Source organism: Ranitomeya imitator, chromosome 3 (genome assembly GCF_032444005.1).
Source record: "Ranitomeya imitator isolate aRanImi1 chromosome 3, aRanImi1.pri, whole genome shotgun sequence".
Lineage (NCBI taxonomy): Eukaryota > Metazoa > Chordata > Amphibia > Anura > Dendrobatidae > Ranitomeya > Ranitomeya imitator.
In genome coordinates, this window is record NC_091284.1 from 832,707,379 (window position 1) to 832,725,158 (window position 17,780).

The 17,780-nt window shown below is 40.9% G+C and overlaps 1 protein-coding gene across 1 annotated transcript in view; it reads right to left on the minus strand.

The window, feature by feature from the left end:
- Positions 1 to 16,926, minus strand: part of LOC138672382 (olfactory receptor 52E8-like) — a 55,536-nt gene extending 38,610 nt beyond the window's left edge. Inside the window, exon 1 of the mRNA XM_069760317.1 lies at positions 16,914 to 16,926. The gene's annotated coding sequence lies outside the window, so the exon portion shown is untranslated. The remainder of the gene's footprint in view (positions 1 to 16,913) is intronic.
- Positions 16,927 to 17,780: the final 854 nt, after the last annotated feature.

Here is a 17,780-nt window from a genome sequence, read left to right on the forward strand (position 1 = left end):
TGGAACCCAGAATTGCAGAAAAATGGAGAGACCAAGGTAGCCGAGCTGGCCCGATTATTAAGGGCGAACTCAGCCAACGGCAAAAATGACACCCAATCATCCTGGTCAGCGGAAACAAAACATCTCAGATATGTTTCCAAGGTCTGATTGGTTCGTTCGGTCTGGCCATTAGTCTGAGGATGGAAGGCCGAGGAGAAAGATAGGTCAATGCCCATCCTACCACAAAAGGCTCGCCAGAACCTCGAGACAAACTGGGAACCTCTGTCAGAAACAATATTCTCAGGAATGCCATGTAAACGAACCACATGCTGGAAGAACAAAGGCACCAAATCAGAGGAGGAAGGCAATTTAACCAAGGGCACCAGATGGACCATTTTAGAAAAGCGATCACAGACCACCCAAATGACCGACATTTTTTGAGAAACGGGAAGGTCAGAAATGAAATCCATCGAAATATGTGTCCAAGGCCTCTTCGGGACCGGCAAGGGCAAAAGCAACCCACTGGCACGTGAACAGCAGGGCTTAGCCCTAGCACAAATTCCACAGGACTGCACAAAAGCACGCACATCCCGTGACAGAGATGGCCACCAGAAGGATCTAGCAACCAACTCCCTGGTACCAAAGATTCCTGGATGACCGGCCAGCACCGAACAATGAAGTTCAGAGATAACTTTACTAGTCCACCTATCAGGGACGAACAGTTTCTCGGCCGGACAACGATCAGGTTTATTAGCCTGAAATTTCTGCAACACTCTCCGCAAATCAGGGGAGATGGCAGACACAATGACTCCTTCCTTGAGGATACTCGCCGGCTCAGATAACCCCGGAGAGTCGGGCACAAAACTCCTAGACAGAGCATCCGCCTTCACATTTTTAGAGCCCGGAAGGTATGAAATCACAAAATCAAAACGAGCAAAAAATAACGACCAACGGGCCTGTCTAGGATTCAAGCGCTTGGCAGACTCGAGATAAGTCAAGTTCTTATGATCAGTCAATACCACCACGCGATGCTTAGCACCCTCAAGCCAATGACGCCACTCCTCGAATGCCCACTTCATGGCCAGCAACTCTCGGTTGCCCACATCATAATTACGCTCAGCAGCAGAAAATTTCCTGGAAAAGAAAGCACATGGTTTGAACACTGAGCAACCAGAACCTCTCTGTGACAAAACCGCCCCTGCACCAATCTCAGAAGCATCAACCTCGACCTGGAACGGAAGAGAAACATCAGGTTGACACAACACAGGGGCACAGCAAAAACGACGCTTCAACTCCTGAAAAGCTTCCACGGCAGCAGAAGACCAATTAACCAAATCAGCACCCTTCTTGGTCAAATCGGTCAATGGTCTGGCAATGCTAGAAAAATTACAGATGAAGCGACGATAAAAATTAGCAAAGCCCAGGAATTTCTGCAGACTTTTTAGAGATGTCGGCTGAGTCCAATCCTGGATGGCCTGAACCTTAACCGGATCCATCTCGATAGTAGAAGGGGAAAAGATGAACCCCAAAAATGAAACTTTCTGCACACCGAAGAGACACTTTGATCCCTTCACGAACAAGGAATTAGCACGCAGTACCTGGAAAACCATTCTGACTTGCTTCACATGAGACTCCCAATCATCTGAGAAGATCAAAATGTTATCCAAGTAAACAATCAAGAATTTATCCAGATACTCACGGAAAATGTCATGCATAAAAGACTGAAAAACAGATGGAGCATTGGCAAGTCCGAACGGCATCACCAGATACTCAAAATGACCCTCGGGCGTATTAAATGCCGTTTTCCATTCATCTCCCTGCCTGATTCTCACCAGATTATACGCACCACGAAGATCAATCTTAGTAAACCAACTAGCCCCCTTAATCCGAGCAAACAAGTCAGAAATCAATGGCAAGGGATACTGAAACTTAACAGTGATCTTATTAAGAAGGCGGTAATCAATACACGGTCTTAGCGAACCATCCTTCTTGGCTACAAAAAAGAACCCTGCTCCCAATGGTGACGACGATGGGCGAATATGTCCCTTCTCCAGGGACTCCTTCACATAACTGCGCATAGCGGTGTGTTCAGGTACGGACAAATTAATTAAACGACCCTTAGGGAATTTACTACCAGGAATCAAATCGATAGCACAATCACAATTCCTATGCGGAGGTAGGGCATCAGACTTGGACTCTTCAAATACATCCTGAAAGTCCGACAAGAACTCTGGGATGTCAGAAGGAATGGATGACGAAATAGACAAAAATGGAACATCACCATGTACTCCCTGACAACCCCAGCTGGTTACCGACATAGAGTTCCAATCCAATACTGGATTATGGGTTTGTAGCCATGGCAACCCCAACACGACCACATCATGCAAATTATGCAGTACCAGAAAGCGAATAACTTCCTGATGTGTAGGAGCCATGCACATGGTCAGCTGGGCCCAGTACTGAGGCTTATTCTTGGCCAAAGGTGTAGCATCAATTCCTCTCAACGGAATAGGACACCGCAAAGGCTCCAAGAAAAATCCACAACGTTTAGCATAATCCAAATCCATCAGATTCAGGGCAGCGCCTGAATCCACAAACGCCATGACAGAATACGATGACAAAGAGCACATTAAGGTAATGGACAAAAGGAATTTGGACTGTACAGTACCAATAACGGCAGAGCTATCGAACCGCCTAGTGCGTTTAGGACAATTAGAAATAGCATGAGTAGAATCACCACAATAGAAACACAGTCTGTTCAGACGTCTGTGTTCTTGCCGTTCTACTTTAGTCATAGTCCTGTCGCACTGCATAGGCTCAGGCTTACTCTCAGACAATACCGCCAGATGGTGCACAGATTTACGCTCGCGCAAGCGACAACCGATCTGAATGGCCAAGGACATAGACTCATTCAAACCAGCAGGCATAGGAAATCCCACCATTACATCCTTAAGAGCTTCAGAGAGACCCTTTCTGAACAAAGCCGCTAGTGCAGATTCATTCCACAGAGTGAGTACTGACCATTTCCTAAATTTCTGGCAATATACTTCTACATCATCCTGACCCTGGCATAAAGCCAGCAGATTTTTCTCAGCTTGATCCACTGAATTAGGCTCATCGTAAAGCAATCCGAGCGCCAGGAAAAATGCATCAACATTACTCAATGCAGAATCTCCTGGTGCAAGAGAAAACGCCCAGTCCTGTGGGTCGCCGCGCAAAAAAGAAATAATAATCAAAACCTGTTGAATAGGATTACCAGAAGAATGAGGTTTCAAGGCCAAAAATAGCTTACAATTATTTCTGAAGCTCAGGAACTTAGTTCTGTCACCAAAAAACAAATCAGGAATCGGAATTCTTGGTTCTAGCATCGATTTCTGATCAATAGTATCTTGAATCTTTTGTACATTTACAACGAGATTATCCATTGAGGAGCACAGAGCCTGAATATCCATGTCCACAGCTGTGTCCTGAAGCACTCTAATGTCTAGGGGAAAAAAAAGACTGAAGACAGAGCTAAGAAAAAAAAATGATGTCAGGATTTCTTTTTTCCCTCTATTGGGAATCATTGGGGGCTCCTTGTACTGTTATGGCTGGCAATCAGGCAACACAGCGTGCAGTAATCAGCGCACATACAGAGATCTGGCAATAACCAAAAACAATAGGACAAGCTCTGAGACGTGGAATCTCTGTAGACTGCAGTACCTGATCTATCCTCACACAACTATAAGCAGCAGTGGATTGCGCCTAACAACTACCTATGCAACTCGGCACTGCCTGAGGAGCTGACTAGCCTGAAGATAGAAATACAAGCCTGACTTACCTCAGAGAAATACCCCAAAGGAATAGGCAGCCCCCCACATATAATGACTGTTAGCAAGATGAAAAGACAAACGTAGGAATGAAATAGATTCAGCAAAGTGAGGCCCGATATTCTAGACAGAGCGAGGATAGCAAAGAGAACTATGCAGTCTACAAAAAACCCTAAAACGAAAACCACGCAAAGGGGCAAAAAGACCCACCGTGCCGAACTAACAGCACGGCGGTGCACCCCTCTGCTTCTCAGAGCTTCCAGCAAAAGACAATAGCAAGCTGGACAGAAAAAAACAGAAAACAAACTAGAAGCACTTATCTAGCAGAGCAGCAGGCCCAAGGAAAGATGCAGTAGCTCAGATCCAACACTGGAACATTGACAAGGAGCAAGGAAGACAGACTCAGGTGGAGCTAAATAGCAAGGCAGCCAACGAGCTCACCAAAACAGCTGAGGGAGGAAGCCCAGAGACTGCAATACCACTTGTGACCACAGAAGTGAACTCAGCCACAGAATTCACAACAGATAGATAGATAGATAGATAGATAGATAGATAATAGATAGATAGATAGATAGATAGATAGATAATAGATAGATAGATAGATAGATAGATAGATAATAGATAGATAGATAATAGATAGATAGATAATAGATAATAGATAGATAGATAATAGATAGATAGATAATAGATAGATAATAGATAGATAGATAGATAGATAGATAGATAGATAATAGATAGATAGATAATAGATAGATAATAGATAGATAGATAGATAGATAATAGATAGATAGATAGATAATAGATAGATAATAGATAGATAGATAGATAGATAATAGATAGATAGATAGATAGATAGATAGATAGATAGATAATAGATAGATAGATAGATAATAGATAGATAATAGATAGATAGATAATAGATAGATAGATAGATAATAGATAGATAGATAATAGATAGATAGATAGATAGATAATAGATAGATAGATAGATAATAGATAGATAGATAGATAGATAGATAGATAGATAGATAGATAGATAGATAGATAATAGATAGATAGATAGATAGATAATAGATAGATAGATAGAAAATAGATAGATAATAGATAGATAGATAGATAATAGATAGATAGATAGATAGATAATAGATAGATAGATAGATAATAGATAGATAATAGATAGATAATAGATAGATAGATAATAGATAGGTAATAGATAGATAATAGATAGATAGATAATAGATAATAGATAGATAGATAGATAATAGATAGATAGATAGATAGATAATAGATAGATAGATAGATAATAGATAGATAGATAGATAGATAGATAGATAGATAATAGATAGATAGATAGAAGGATAATGGATAGATAGATAGATAGATAGATGATAGATAGATAATAGATAGATAGATAGATAGATAGATAGATAATAGATAGATAGATAGATAGATAGATAGATAGATAGATAGATAGATAGGATAATGGATAGATAGATAGATAGATAGATAGATAGATAGATAGATGATAGATAGATAATAGATAGATAGATAGATAATGGATAGATAGATAGATAGATAGATAGATAGATAATAGATAGATGATAGATAGATAATAGATAGATAGATAGATAGATAATAGATAGATAGATAGATAATAGATAGATAGATAGATAGATAGATAGAAGATAGATAGATAGATAATAGATAGATGATAGATAGATAATAGATAGATAGATAGATAGATAGATAGATAGATAATAGATAGATGATAGATAGATAATAGATAGATAGATAATAGATAGATAGATAATAGATAGATAGATAGATAGATAGATAATAGATAGATAGATAGATAGATGATAGATAGATAGATAGATAGATAGATAGATAGATAATGGATAGATAGATAATAGATAGATAGATAGATAGATAGATAGATAGATAGATAGATAGATAGATAGATAATAGATAGAGATCCGCCCACCATTCCTAGGAGTAAGAAGCACTGAACATGAGCTCCTGAATTTCCATCACGTTATACCTTGTAATGAGGCAACTGTAAGACAAAACCTGGAAAAACTCAACTCCGTGGAACATAAAAGTGATCTGGACTGAACTGGACTTTAGTTTTTATGAAAAAAGGAAGAATTGGAGGATTTAAAAGACAAAACAAGAATCTCCTGGAGGACACAGACTGGAAGCAGCCGACATCATACATCTGACATCCTGATACCTGGACCTATAGAAGGTAGGAGAATTCTTTAACTACAACACAACCTATAGACTTGCTACAAATTAACCTCCTTAGAAACAAGGATTATAATTAACATATAACTACAAAATGGAAAACACAAATTTAGAACAAGTAAATGAACAAAGCCCAGAGCCAGAGACACAGGAATGCTGGGGGCCAGATCAGGAGATAACACAGGGGGGCAATAAATCCAAGATGGACTACGTTAGAGAGAATCCAGAGACTCTTTATGCAGATTTCACAAAAAAAAGAAGAAAAACCAATGTATTATTCTATACAGACCATCCCTCTGCCTGGCACACTGCGCTGTGCAAACGATACAAACATGTATCTAAATCCAACACTAATAGTGTCCAGCAGATTAAAATTACCAGCCAAGCAGATGAGGACACCAATGCGCTCACCATAAGCCTATACAAAACTGGCACAGTCATGGCGCAGGGGACGGAGGAGATTTTGCAGCAATTTGAAAATTGTTTCTCTGATCTCAAAGAGCAGGCACAAACCTATAAAGGACTACAAGCCCCAGCAGCTACCTCTAATGCGACCTCTAATTCTCACATAGGGATTCCCAGACAGAGCTGCCCAACCCCCGACACTTCACACCTCTCCTCCGATAACATCAGAGACTTCTTATCTCAACTAGAAATAGACTTGGTCCAACTGAAATTAGAATGTGAAAGAAACTCACAAAGCAATGCAAATTACCAAGCAACAAATGACACAGCCATACAGAAAATAAGGGAGGAAATATGTGAAATGAAATGTCAACACAAGGCAGCACTACAGGAAATGGGGGAACTGAAAAAAGACAATGATCAACTCCGAAAGGAGATTAGAGAATTAAAAGCCCATAGCCCTGGACATCTGAACCAGCAGGGGGCAACGGGCACAAGTGAGAGAGCAGACAACATGGCCACCACTGACCAGAATGTAGAGACACCAAACAGCATTAAAATAATAACCAACAATATGATGGAAGAGAGAAGAGAACCAGCGACCAGCAAAGCCAGCACCACAGACCCCCATCAGCAGCACCGTTGCCCACCCAAGACATCACAAAGTCCTGATACTGTCCTAATAATGGACTCAAATCCTGAAACCAGAGAGATGGAAGAGAGAACAGAACCAGCCACCAGCAAAGCCAGCACCACAGACCCTCGTCAGCAGCACCATAGCCCACCCAAGACATCACAAAGTCCTGATACTGTCCTAATAATGGACTCAAATCCTGAAACCAGAGAGATGGAAGAGAGAACAGAACCAGCCAGCACTACAGGCCTCCGTCAGCAGCACCTTAGCCCACCCAAGACATCGCAAAGTCCTCATACTGTCCTAATAATGGACTCAAATCCTGAAACCAGAGAGATGGAAGAGAGAAGAGAACCAGCCACCAGCAAAGCCAGCACCACAGACCCCCATCAGCAGCACCGTAGCCCACCCAAGACATCACAAAGTCCTGATACTGTCCTAATAATGGACTCAAATCCTGAAACCAGAGAGATGGAAGAGAGAACAGAACCAGCCAGCACCACAGGCCTCCGTCAGCAGCACCTTAGCCCACCCAAGACATCGCAAAGTCCTCATACTGTCCTAATAATGGACTCAAATCCTGAAACCACAGAGATAGAAGAGAGAAGAGAACCAGCCACCACCAGCAAAGCCAGCACCACAGACCCCCGTCAGCAGCACCGTAGCCCACCCAAGACATCACAAAGCCCTGATATTGTCCTAATAATGGACTCAAATGGGAAGTACCTAAATACACAGCGGCTATTCCCAGGAAAACAGGTCCGTACAATCCACTGTGCAAGTATTGAACAGGTGACAGAGGTCATCAGTAGACCACGGTTTACCAACCCAAAGCACATTATTATACACACGGGTACAAACAATCGGCCAGACCAGCAGATCGCAGAACAACTGATCAAACTGGCAAAGATGGCAAACCTAAAATTCCCGGACAGTAAAATCCTTCTGTCATCGCTGCTCCCAAGAAAGGACATACCCAGGCCAACCACCCAAGCCATCAATGCAGAACTGACTGAAAGGATCAAGACTGTGCCAAACGTGACCCTGGCACAACACCTCTCCATAAACATCAGTCACCTGCACGATGATAAACACCTCAACAAACAAGGGGTCAGCTTCCTGGCCAAAGAGCTGAAGGACAGCGTGCTAAACAGAGACCCCGGGCCTGGATTCAACAGTGGCCATAATCACACTGGAAGACCCCCGAGAACGATAAAGCAGAAAACCCCAAGGCTACCGCCTGAAGCTGGAAACAAAGCTCTTCACCCAGTGTCAAACCATCGGAGGTGGAGACCTCCACCGAGGAGACCACCAAGCCCACACAGATACATGCAGAGCAGAGATAGGGATGAGATAATAAACCTGCTCAATGCACTGCGCAGAATAATAATGTGACTGGATGGAACCAAGCACTTCTAAAAAACTGTCAGAAATCCAGTTTGTCCCACACAGCCATACTCATTACAAGGTATATACACACAAACCACACAGAAGAATGTCTTCACTTACAATCAGCAGCTGGAATATCCAGGGTCTCAACGCCTCAACCTTCGGATCTAAAACAAAGGACCCTGATTTTATACAAAGTCTGAAAAATATAGACATTCAGATCCTCCTGGAAACATGGACCAGAGCCAAAAACGAATCCCTGGTGCCTATTGGATACAAGGAATTCTGGGTCCATGCCCAGAAAAATAAAAACATCAAACAGGGCCGGGGCTCAGGAGGAGTAGCGATCTGGTATAAAGAGGAGCTCCACCAGTACATCAAACCGGTGAAGAAAGGAGACAGCCACATATGGATCAGAATCAGCAGCTCCATCCTCACCTGTCAGTCTGATGTCCACCTCTGTGCCACCTATATGCCACCGCCAGAGTCCCCCTACTTCAATCCAGACTGCTTCGAGATCTTACAAAGAGAAGCCGCCCATTATCAGGCCCTGGGCAAAGTTCTCATCTTTGGAGACCTCAATGCAAGAACAGGGAGAGAGAGAGACTTCCTGACCACGGATGGAAACATCTTCATACTTGGAGCAGAGAATGACGGCCAAGACCCTGTACACACTGAGAGAAACAGCTATGACAGTACAGTCAACAAAAGTGGCAGAAAGCTCCTGAACGTATGTAAAAGTTTAGGACTTCATATCCTCAATGGACGAAGCAAGGGTGACTCCTTAGGAAGGTATACACTAATCTCCCATGTAGGGAGGAGCGTAGTTGATTACGCCATTACAGACCTGAACCTGGCAGATGTCAGCGCCTTCATAGTCACCCCACAAATGCACCTGTCAGACCACAGCCAACTTCTTCTGTACATGAAATCTACAGAGAAACCATCCACTCAGAAGCCACAGCAGAGCGGCCTCTTCACCCGGCCTCCATCCTACAAATGGTCCAAAATGTCGGCACTAAGATATAAAGAAGCTTCCAGCAGACCTGAAATACAGCGGATGCTCCACCACTTCTACAACCTCGAGTACATGCCAAACCCAGAGGGAGTGAGCCAAGCCGCAAAGGACCTCAACAATATATTCTACGCAATGGCCAGACTGTCCGACCTTAAAAAAGTCGACTACAAGAGACCAAAAGAAACACAGGTCAATGGCTGGTTTGACAAAGAATGCAAAGCTGTACGGAAGACCCTGAGAACAGCCTCCAACAAGAAACACAGAGACCCCAACCACCTGGGTCTGAGGGAAGCCTATGACTCCATACAAAAGCAGTACAAAACCATCCTCAGGAGGAAGAAGCAGAGTTACATCTCTACCAAGCTTAACCAACTCCAAGACGCCCTCCAAGACAACTCCTTCTGGGATCTATGGAACCACATGGGCACCAAAGACAAGAAAAACAACAACCATATCCAAAATGGCAACCTCTGGCTCCAATACTTCAGAGACCTCTATAAAGACATTCCAAAGGAAGGACTAAGCCAAGAACAGGAAAACATAATGGCGAAACTAAAAGCAATGGAGGAAAAAATCAAAAACTTCCAAAACCCAGTGGATATACCTATAACACTAGAGGAAGTAGCCGAGAGACTCTCCTCCATAAGATGTAGAAAAGCCGGTGGCCTGGATGGAATCCTACCAGAAATGCTGAAGTTCAGCCCACTAGAAATACAGGCTGCAATGGTTAAACTCTTCAATATTGTACTGAGTGCCGGCTACTTCCCTCGTACCTGGAACCAAGGCCTCATCACACCCATCCACAAGAGTGGGGACAGGTATGACCCAGCCAACTACAGAGGCATATGCGTCAGCAGCAACCTGGGAAAACTGTTCAACAGTATCCTGAACAAGAGGATCCTCACCTTCCTCACCGAGCACAACGTCCTCAGCAAGAGCCAAGCAGGGTTCATGCCGAACCACCGCACCACTGACCACATCTATACTCTGCACAGCCTCATTCAGAGACACGTCTACAATACAAAGAATGGGAAGATATACGCCTGCTTTGTGGACTTTAAAAAGGCCTTTGATTCAGTGTGGCACCCGGGCTTATTCCTGAAACTGCTGGAGAGTGGAATAGGAGGAAAGACCTACGATGTCATCAAAAGCTCCTACACCGAGAACCGCTGCAGCGTGAGTGTGAACGGCAAAAGAACGGCTTATTTCCAGCAGAGCCGCGGAGTCAGACAAGGCTGCAGCCTAAGTCCAACGCTCTTCAACATCTACATCAACGAGCTGGCTACCGCCCTGGAATCCTCCTCAGCACCAGGTCTCACCCTCCACGACGCCCAGGTGAAATTCCTGCTGTACGCAGATGACCTGCTGCTGCTGTCACCAACCGAGAAAGGCCTCCAGGACAACCTGAAAATCCTAGAGAAATTCAGCTCCACCTGGGCTCTACCAGTCAACCTAAAGAAAACCAACACCATGGTGTTCCAGAGGAGAAAGAGAAGATCAGACCAACACCCATCATTTATCCTCAACAACTGCGACCTCACAGGAACGGACAAATATACCTACCTGGGCCTAGAGATTCACCGGTCAGGGAACTTCAAACAAGCCATAGAGACCCTGAAAGACAAGGCCTGCAAAACCTTCTATACCATCCGAAGGACACTTTACCATCTGAAGCCACCAGTGAGGGTCTGGCTAAAAATCTTCGACTCCATCATCGCCCCAATCCTCCTGTATGGCAGCGAAGTCTGGGGTCCTCACACCTACCCAGACTGGTCAAAGTGGGATTCCAGTCCAACAGAAATATTCCACCTGGAATTCTGCAAGCACCTTCTCCAGGTCCATCGGAGCCCCCGACAGTGCTTGTCGGGCCGAGCTGGGCAGATTCCCTCTACACCTAACAGTTCTAAAGAGGGCGCTGTCATTCCGGGCTCACCTGCATAGGAGCAATCCAAGCTCCCATCACCATAAAGCCATGATACATGTAGGTGAAACAGAAAAACCAGAACCCTCGGAACAGCCCAGCCAAACCCAACCGGACCAGAACACCAATCACAACAACCTGACAAAGGCCGGAATTAGGAAGATGGCAGACGAAAGCCAGGAGAGGTATGTCAGTGACTGGAAGAATGATATCATCAGCTCACAGAAACTGACCATGTACCGGAGCCTACAGAGAGACTACAGACTGGCCCCATATCTGGAGAAACTCCCGGACCCCAGAGACCGCCAGATCCTGAGCCGATATAGACTCAGTGCCCACAGTCTGGCCATCGAATGTGGCCGACACAGGCAGAGCTACAAGCCCAGGGAGGAAAGACTGTGCCAACACTGTGATCAGGAGGCCATAGAGGACGAAACCCACTTCCTGCTACACTGCTCCAAATACTCAGCAGTGAGGGACACTCACTTCAGGAGACTCTCACATCTCTTCCCAGACTTCATCACCATGAAGGAGAAAGAGAAAACATATATCCTGCTGGGAGAAGAAGAGAGAGCGGTGGAGATAGCAGCGCGGTATGTGAGCGAATGTCATAGACTACGAGAAAGAGAACTATGATGCCATGGACTATAGCCCCCAACCTGGACCTGCCCCATCCACCTCCAATATGCCATGGACTATAGCCCCCACCCTGGATCTGCCCCCATCCACCTCCCCTATGCCATGGACTATAGCCCCCCACAATGGATCTGCCCCATCCACCTCCCCTATGCCATGGACTATAGCCCCCCACAATGGATCTGCCCCCATCCACCTCCACTATGCCATGGACTATAGCCCCCACCCTGGACCTGCCCCATCCACCTCCCCTATGCCATGGACTATAGCCCCCAACCTGGACCTGCCCCATCCACCTCCCCTATGCCATGGACTATAGCCCCCAACCTGGATCTGCCCCATCCACCTCCCCTATGCCATGGACTATAGCCCCCACAATGGACCTGCCCCATCCACCTCCCCTATGCCATGGACTATACCCCCCACAATGGATCTGCCCCCATCCACCTCCCCTATGCCATGGACTATAGCCCCCACCCTGGACCTGCCCCGTCCACCTCCCCTATGCCATGGACTATAGCCCCCACCCTGGATCTGCCCCCATCCACCTCCCCTATGCCATGGACTATAGCCCCCAACCTGGATCTGCCCCATCCACCTCCCCCACAGCTCCTACCCAACATCCCCACAGTCCCTATCCCTATTGCCTTTATACACTTGCTTTGGCAAAACTGATGTGTATTTGGTCCTGCCAATAAAGCTTCTTTGAATCTTGAATCTTGAATCTTGATAGATAATAGATAGATAGATAATAGACAGATAATAGATAGATAATAGATAGATAATAGATAGATAGATGATAGATAGATAATAGATAGATAGATAATAGATAGATAGATAGATAATGGATAGATAGATAGATAATAGATAGATAGATAATAGATAGATAATAGATAGATAGATAATAGATAGATGATAGATAATAGATAGATAATAGATAGATGATAGATAGATAGATAGATAATATATAGATAATAGATAGATAGATAGATAGATAGATAATAGATAGATAATAGATAGATAGATAGATAGATAGATGATAGATAGATAGATAATAGATAGATAATAGATAGATAGATAATAGATAGATAATAGATAGATAGATAATAGATAGATGATAGATAATAGATAGATAATAGATAGATGATAGATAGATAGATAGATAGATAATATATAGATAATAGATAGATAGATAGATAGATAATAGATAGATAATAGATAGATAGATAGATAGATAGATAGATAGATGATAGATAGATAGATAATAGATAGATAATAGATAGATAGATAATAGATAGATAATAGATAGATAGATAGATAATAGATAGATAGATAGATAGATAATGAATAGATAGATAGATAATTGATAGATAGATAGATAATAGATAGATAATAGATAGATAGATAGATAGATAATGGATAGATAGATAGATGATAGATAGATAGATAGATAGATAGATAGATAATAGATAGATTATAGATAGATAGATAGATAATAGATAGATAGATAGATAGATAGATAGATAATGAATAGATAGATAATAGATAGATGATAGATAGATAGATAATAGATAGATAGATAGATAGATAGATATATAGATAGATAATGGATAGATAGATAGATAATAGATAGATAGATAGATAGATGGATAGATAGATGATAGATAGATAATAGATAGATCGATAGATAGATAGATAATAGATAGATAGATAATAGATACATAATAGATAGATAGATAATAGATAGATAGATAATAGATAATAGATAGATAGATAGATGTAGAATGTAAGCCCACAAGGGCAGGGTCCTCTCCCCTCTGTATCAGTCTGTCATTGTTAGTTTACTGTATGTGATATCTGTAACTTGTATGTAACCCCTTCTCATGTACAGCACCATGGAATCAATGGTGCTTTATAAATAATAATAATAATAATAATAAATAGATTGATAGATAATAGATAAATAATAGATAATAGATAGATAATAGATAGATAATAGATAGATAGATAGATAGATAGATGATAGATAGATAGATAGATAATAGATAGATAGATAATAGATAGATAATAGATAGATAATAGATAGATAATAGATAGATAGATAATAGATAATAGATAGATAAATAATAGATAAATAATAGATAGATAATAGATCGATAATAGATAGATAATATATAGATAATAGATAGATAGATAGATAGATAGATAATAGATAGATAATAGATAGATAGATAGATAGATAGATAATAGATAGATAGATAATAGATAATAGATAGATAGATAATAGATAGATAATAGATAGATAATAGATAGATAGATAATAGATAATAGATAGATAAATAATAGATAGATAATAGATCGATAATAGATAGATAATATATAGATAATAGATAGATAGATAGATAATAGATAGATAATAGATAGATAGATAGATAATAGATAGATAGATAATAGATAATAGATAGATAGATAATAGATAGATAGATAATAGATAATAGATAGATAGATAATAGATAGATAATAGATAGATAGATAATAGATAATAGATAGATAATAGATAGATAGATAATAGATAATAGATACATAGATAGATAGATAATAGATAGATAATAGATAGATAGATAATAGATAATAGATAGATAATAGACAGATAATAGATCGATAATAGATAGATAGATACATAGATCGATAATAGATAGATAGATAATAGATAGATAATAGATAGATAATAGATAGATTGATAATAGATAGATAATAGATAGATAGATAATAGATAATAGATAGATAAATAATAGATAAATAATAGATAGATAATAGATCGATAATAGATAGATAATATATAGATAATAGATAGATAGATAATAGATAGATAATAGATAGATAGATAGATAATAGATAGATAGATAAAAGATAATAGATAGATAGATAATAGATAGATAGATAATAGATAATAGATAGATAGATAATAGATAGATAATAGATAGATAATAGATAGATAGATAATAGATAATAGATAGATAGATAATAGATAATAGATACATAGATAGATAGATAATAGATAGATAATAGATAGATAGATAATAGATAATAGATAGATAATAGACAGATAATAGATCAATAATAGATAGATACATAGATAGATAATGGATAGATAGATAATAGTTAGATAGATAATAGATAGATAGATAGATAGATAATAGATAGATAGATAATAGTTAGATAGATAATAGATAGATAGATAGATAGATAATAGATAGATAGATAATAGATAGATAGATAGATAGATAATAGATAGATAGATAGATAGATAATAGATAGATAGATAGATAATAGATAGATAGATAGATAGATAGATAATAGATAGATAGATAATAGATAGATAGATAGATAGATAGATAGATAATAGATAGATAGATAGATAGATAGATAGATAATAGATAGATAATGGATAAGGACAAGTTACCTGCAGTCCCATGTAACTTTAGGGATCCAGTTTAGAGGTCACATGTCATACATTACAAATAGAGAAGTATTATTGTGATACATTTTGCCGTCTGTATTCATCTTCCTGCGCCGCTCGTCTCCTTCTCATTTAGTCATTTTTTATGTTGCTTTAAGTGCGGCGCATGTTGTCTCTCCGCCTTTGATGTCGACTGCTGTTTTGTACAGCTGACATGTGCGCGCAATAGCGGCAGGTGAAATCGCGATCCACCCGCTGCTATTAACCTGTTAAATGCCGCTGTCAAACGCTGACAGTGGCATCTAACTACCGCTTCCGGCCGCGCGGCCAGAAATAACGTAATCGTCGACACCGTCACATGATCGGGGGTCGGCGATGGGTCCGGTTTATGGATACTGATGCTGCGCTGCTGTGAGCGCCCCCCTGTGGTCAGCGCTCATAGCAATGCTGTAATTCAGCTGCATAGCAGCGATCTGATGATCGCTGCTATGCAGCTGAGCCGATTGAATGGTGCCAGCTTCTAGACTCCCATGGAAACTATTGAAGCATGGCAAAAGTAGAAAAAAAAAGTTTTTCAAAATATGAAAAAAATAAAAAAAATATAAAAGTTTATATCACCCCCCTTTCGCCCCATCCAAAATAAAACAATAATAAAAAAAATCAAACCTACACATATTTGGTATCGCCGCATTCAGAATCGCCCGATCTATCAGTAAAAAAAAGCATTAACCTGATCGCTAAACGTCATAGCGAGAAAAAAATTCGAAACGCCAGAATTACGTTTTTTTGGTCACTGCGACATTGCATTAAAATGCAATAACGGGCGATCAAAAGAACGTATCTGTACAAAAGTGGTATCATTAAAAACGTCATCTCGGCACACAAAAAATAAGCCCTCACCCGACCCCAGATCACGAAAAATGGAGATGCTACAGGTATCGGAAAATGGCACTTTTTTTTTTTTTAAAGCAAAGCTTTGAATTTTTTTTCACCACTTAGATAAAAACTAACCCAGACATGTTTGGTGTCTACGAACTCGTAATCACCTAGAGAATCATAATATCAGCTCAGGTTTAGCATTTAATGAACCTAGCAAAAAAGCCAAACAAAAAACCAGTGTGGGATTGCACTTTTTTAGCAATTTCATCACACTTGGAATTTTTTTCCCGTTTTCTAGTACAAGACATGGTAAAACTAATGATGTCGTTCAAAAGTACAACTCGTCCCGCAAAAAATAAGCCCTCGCATGGCCATAATGACGGAAAAATAAAAAAGTTATGGCTCTGGGAAGGAGGGGAGCGAAAAACGAAAACGCAAAAATGAAAAAGAGCCGCGGCGTGAAGGGGTTAACGTTTGATACAAAATTTCTACTATAATTACATTATAAGTAACAAGGAAGAAATAGATGTACTCACCGGAGTCACCGTGTCTCCGGCACTCAGCGCCGCAGTAGTGGCTGCACCTTGAGCCCAGCAGGTGTAATGTGGAAAAAGGAAATGTCAGGTATAAATGTGTCACTCGCCCTCTCCGCCTCCACATCAGCCGGAGACCGTTCTCAATACAACAATCAGCGCCAGAGAGGCCGAACGTACAGATCAGGAACAGGAGAGTTACCTTATACAGATGTGCTCAGAAGTTTACATACCCTGAGAGAATTTTTGCTTTCTTGACTTTTTTTGTCATAGAATATGAATGTGAACACCAAAACTTTTTCTCCACTCATGGTTAGTGGTTGGTGAAGCCATTTATTGTCAAACTACTGTGTTTTCTCTTTTTAAATCACAATGACAACACAAAACATCCAAATGACCCTGATCAAAAGTTCACACACCCTGGTGATTTTGGCCTGATAACATGCACAGAAGTTGACACAAATGGGTGTGACTGGCTACTAAAGGTAACATCCTCACCTGTGACCTGTTTGCTTGTAATCAGTGTGTGTGAGTTTCTGGGACCCAGACAGACTCTTGCATCTTTCATCCAGCCACTGACGTTTCTGGATTGTGAGTCATGGGGAAAGCAAAAGAATTGTTAACAGATCTACGGCAAAAGGTATAAAACAGGAAAGGGATACAAAAAGATATCCAAGGAATTGATAATGCCAGTCAGCAGCGTTCACGCTGTGATTAACAAATGGAAAATCAGGGGCTCTGTAAAAACAAAACCACGGTCAGGTAGAAAAACAAAAATGTCGTCCACAACTGCCAGGAAAATTGTTCGGGATGCAAAGAAAAACCCACAAATAACATCAGCTGAAATACTGGATTCTCTGAAAACTAGCG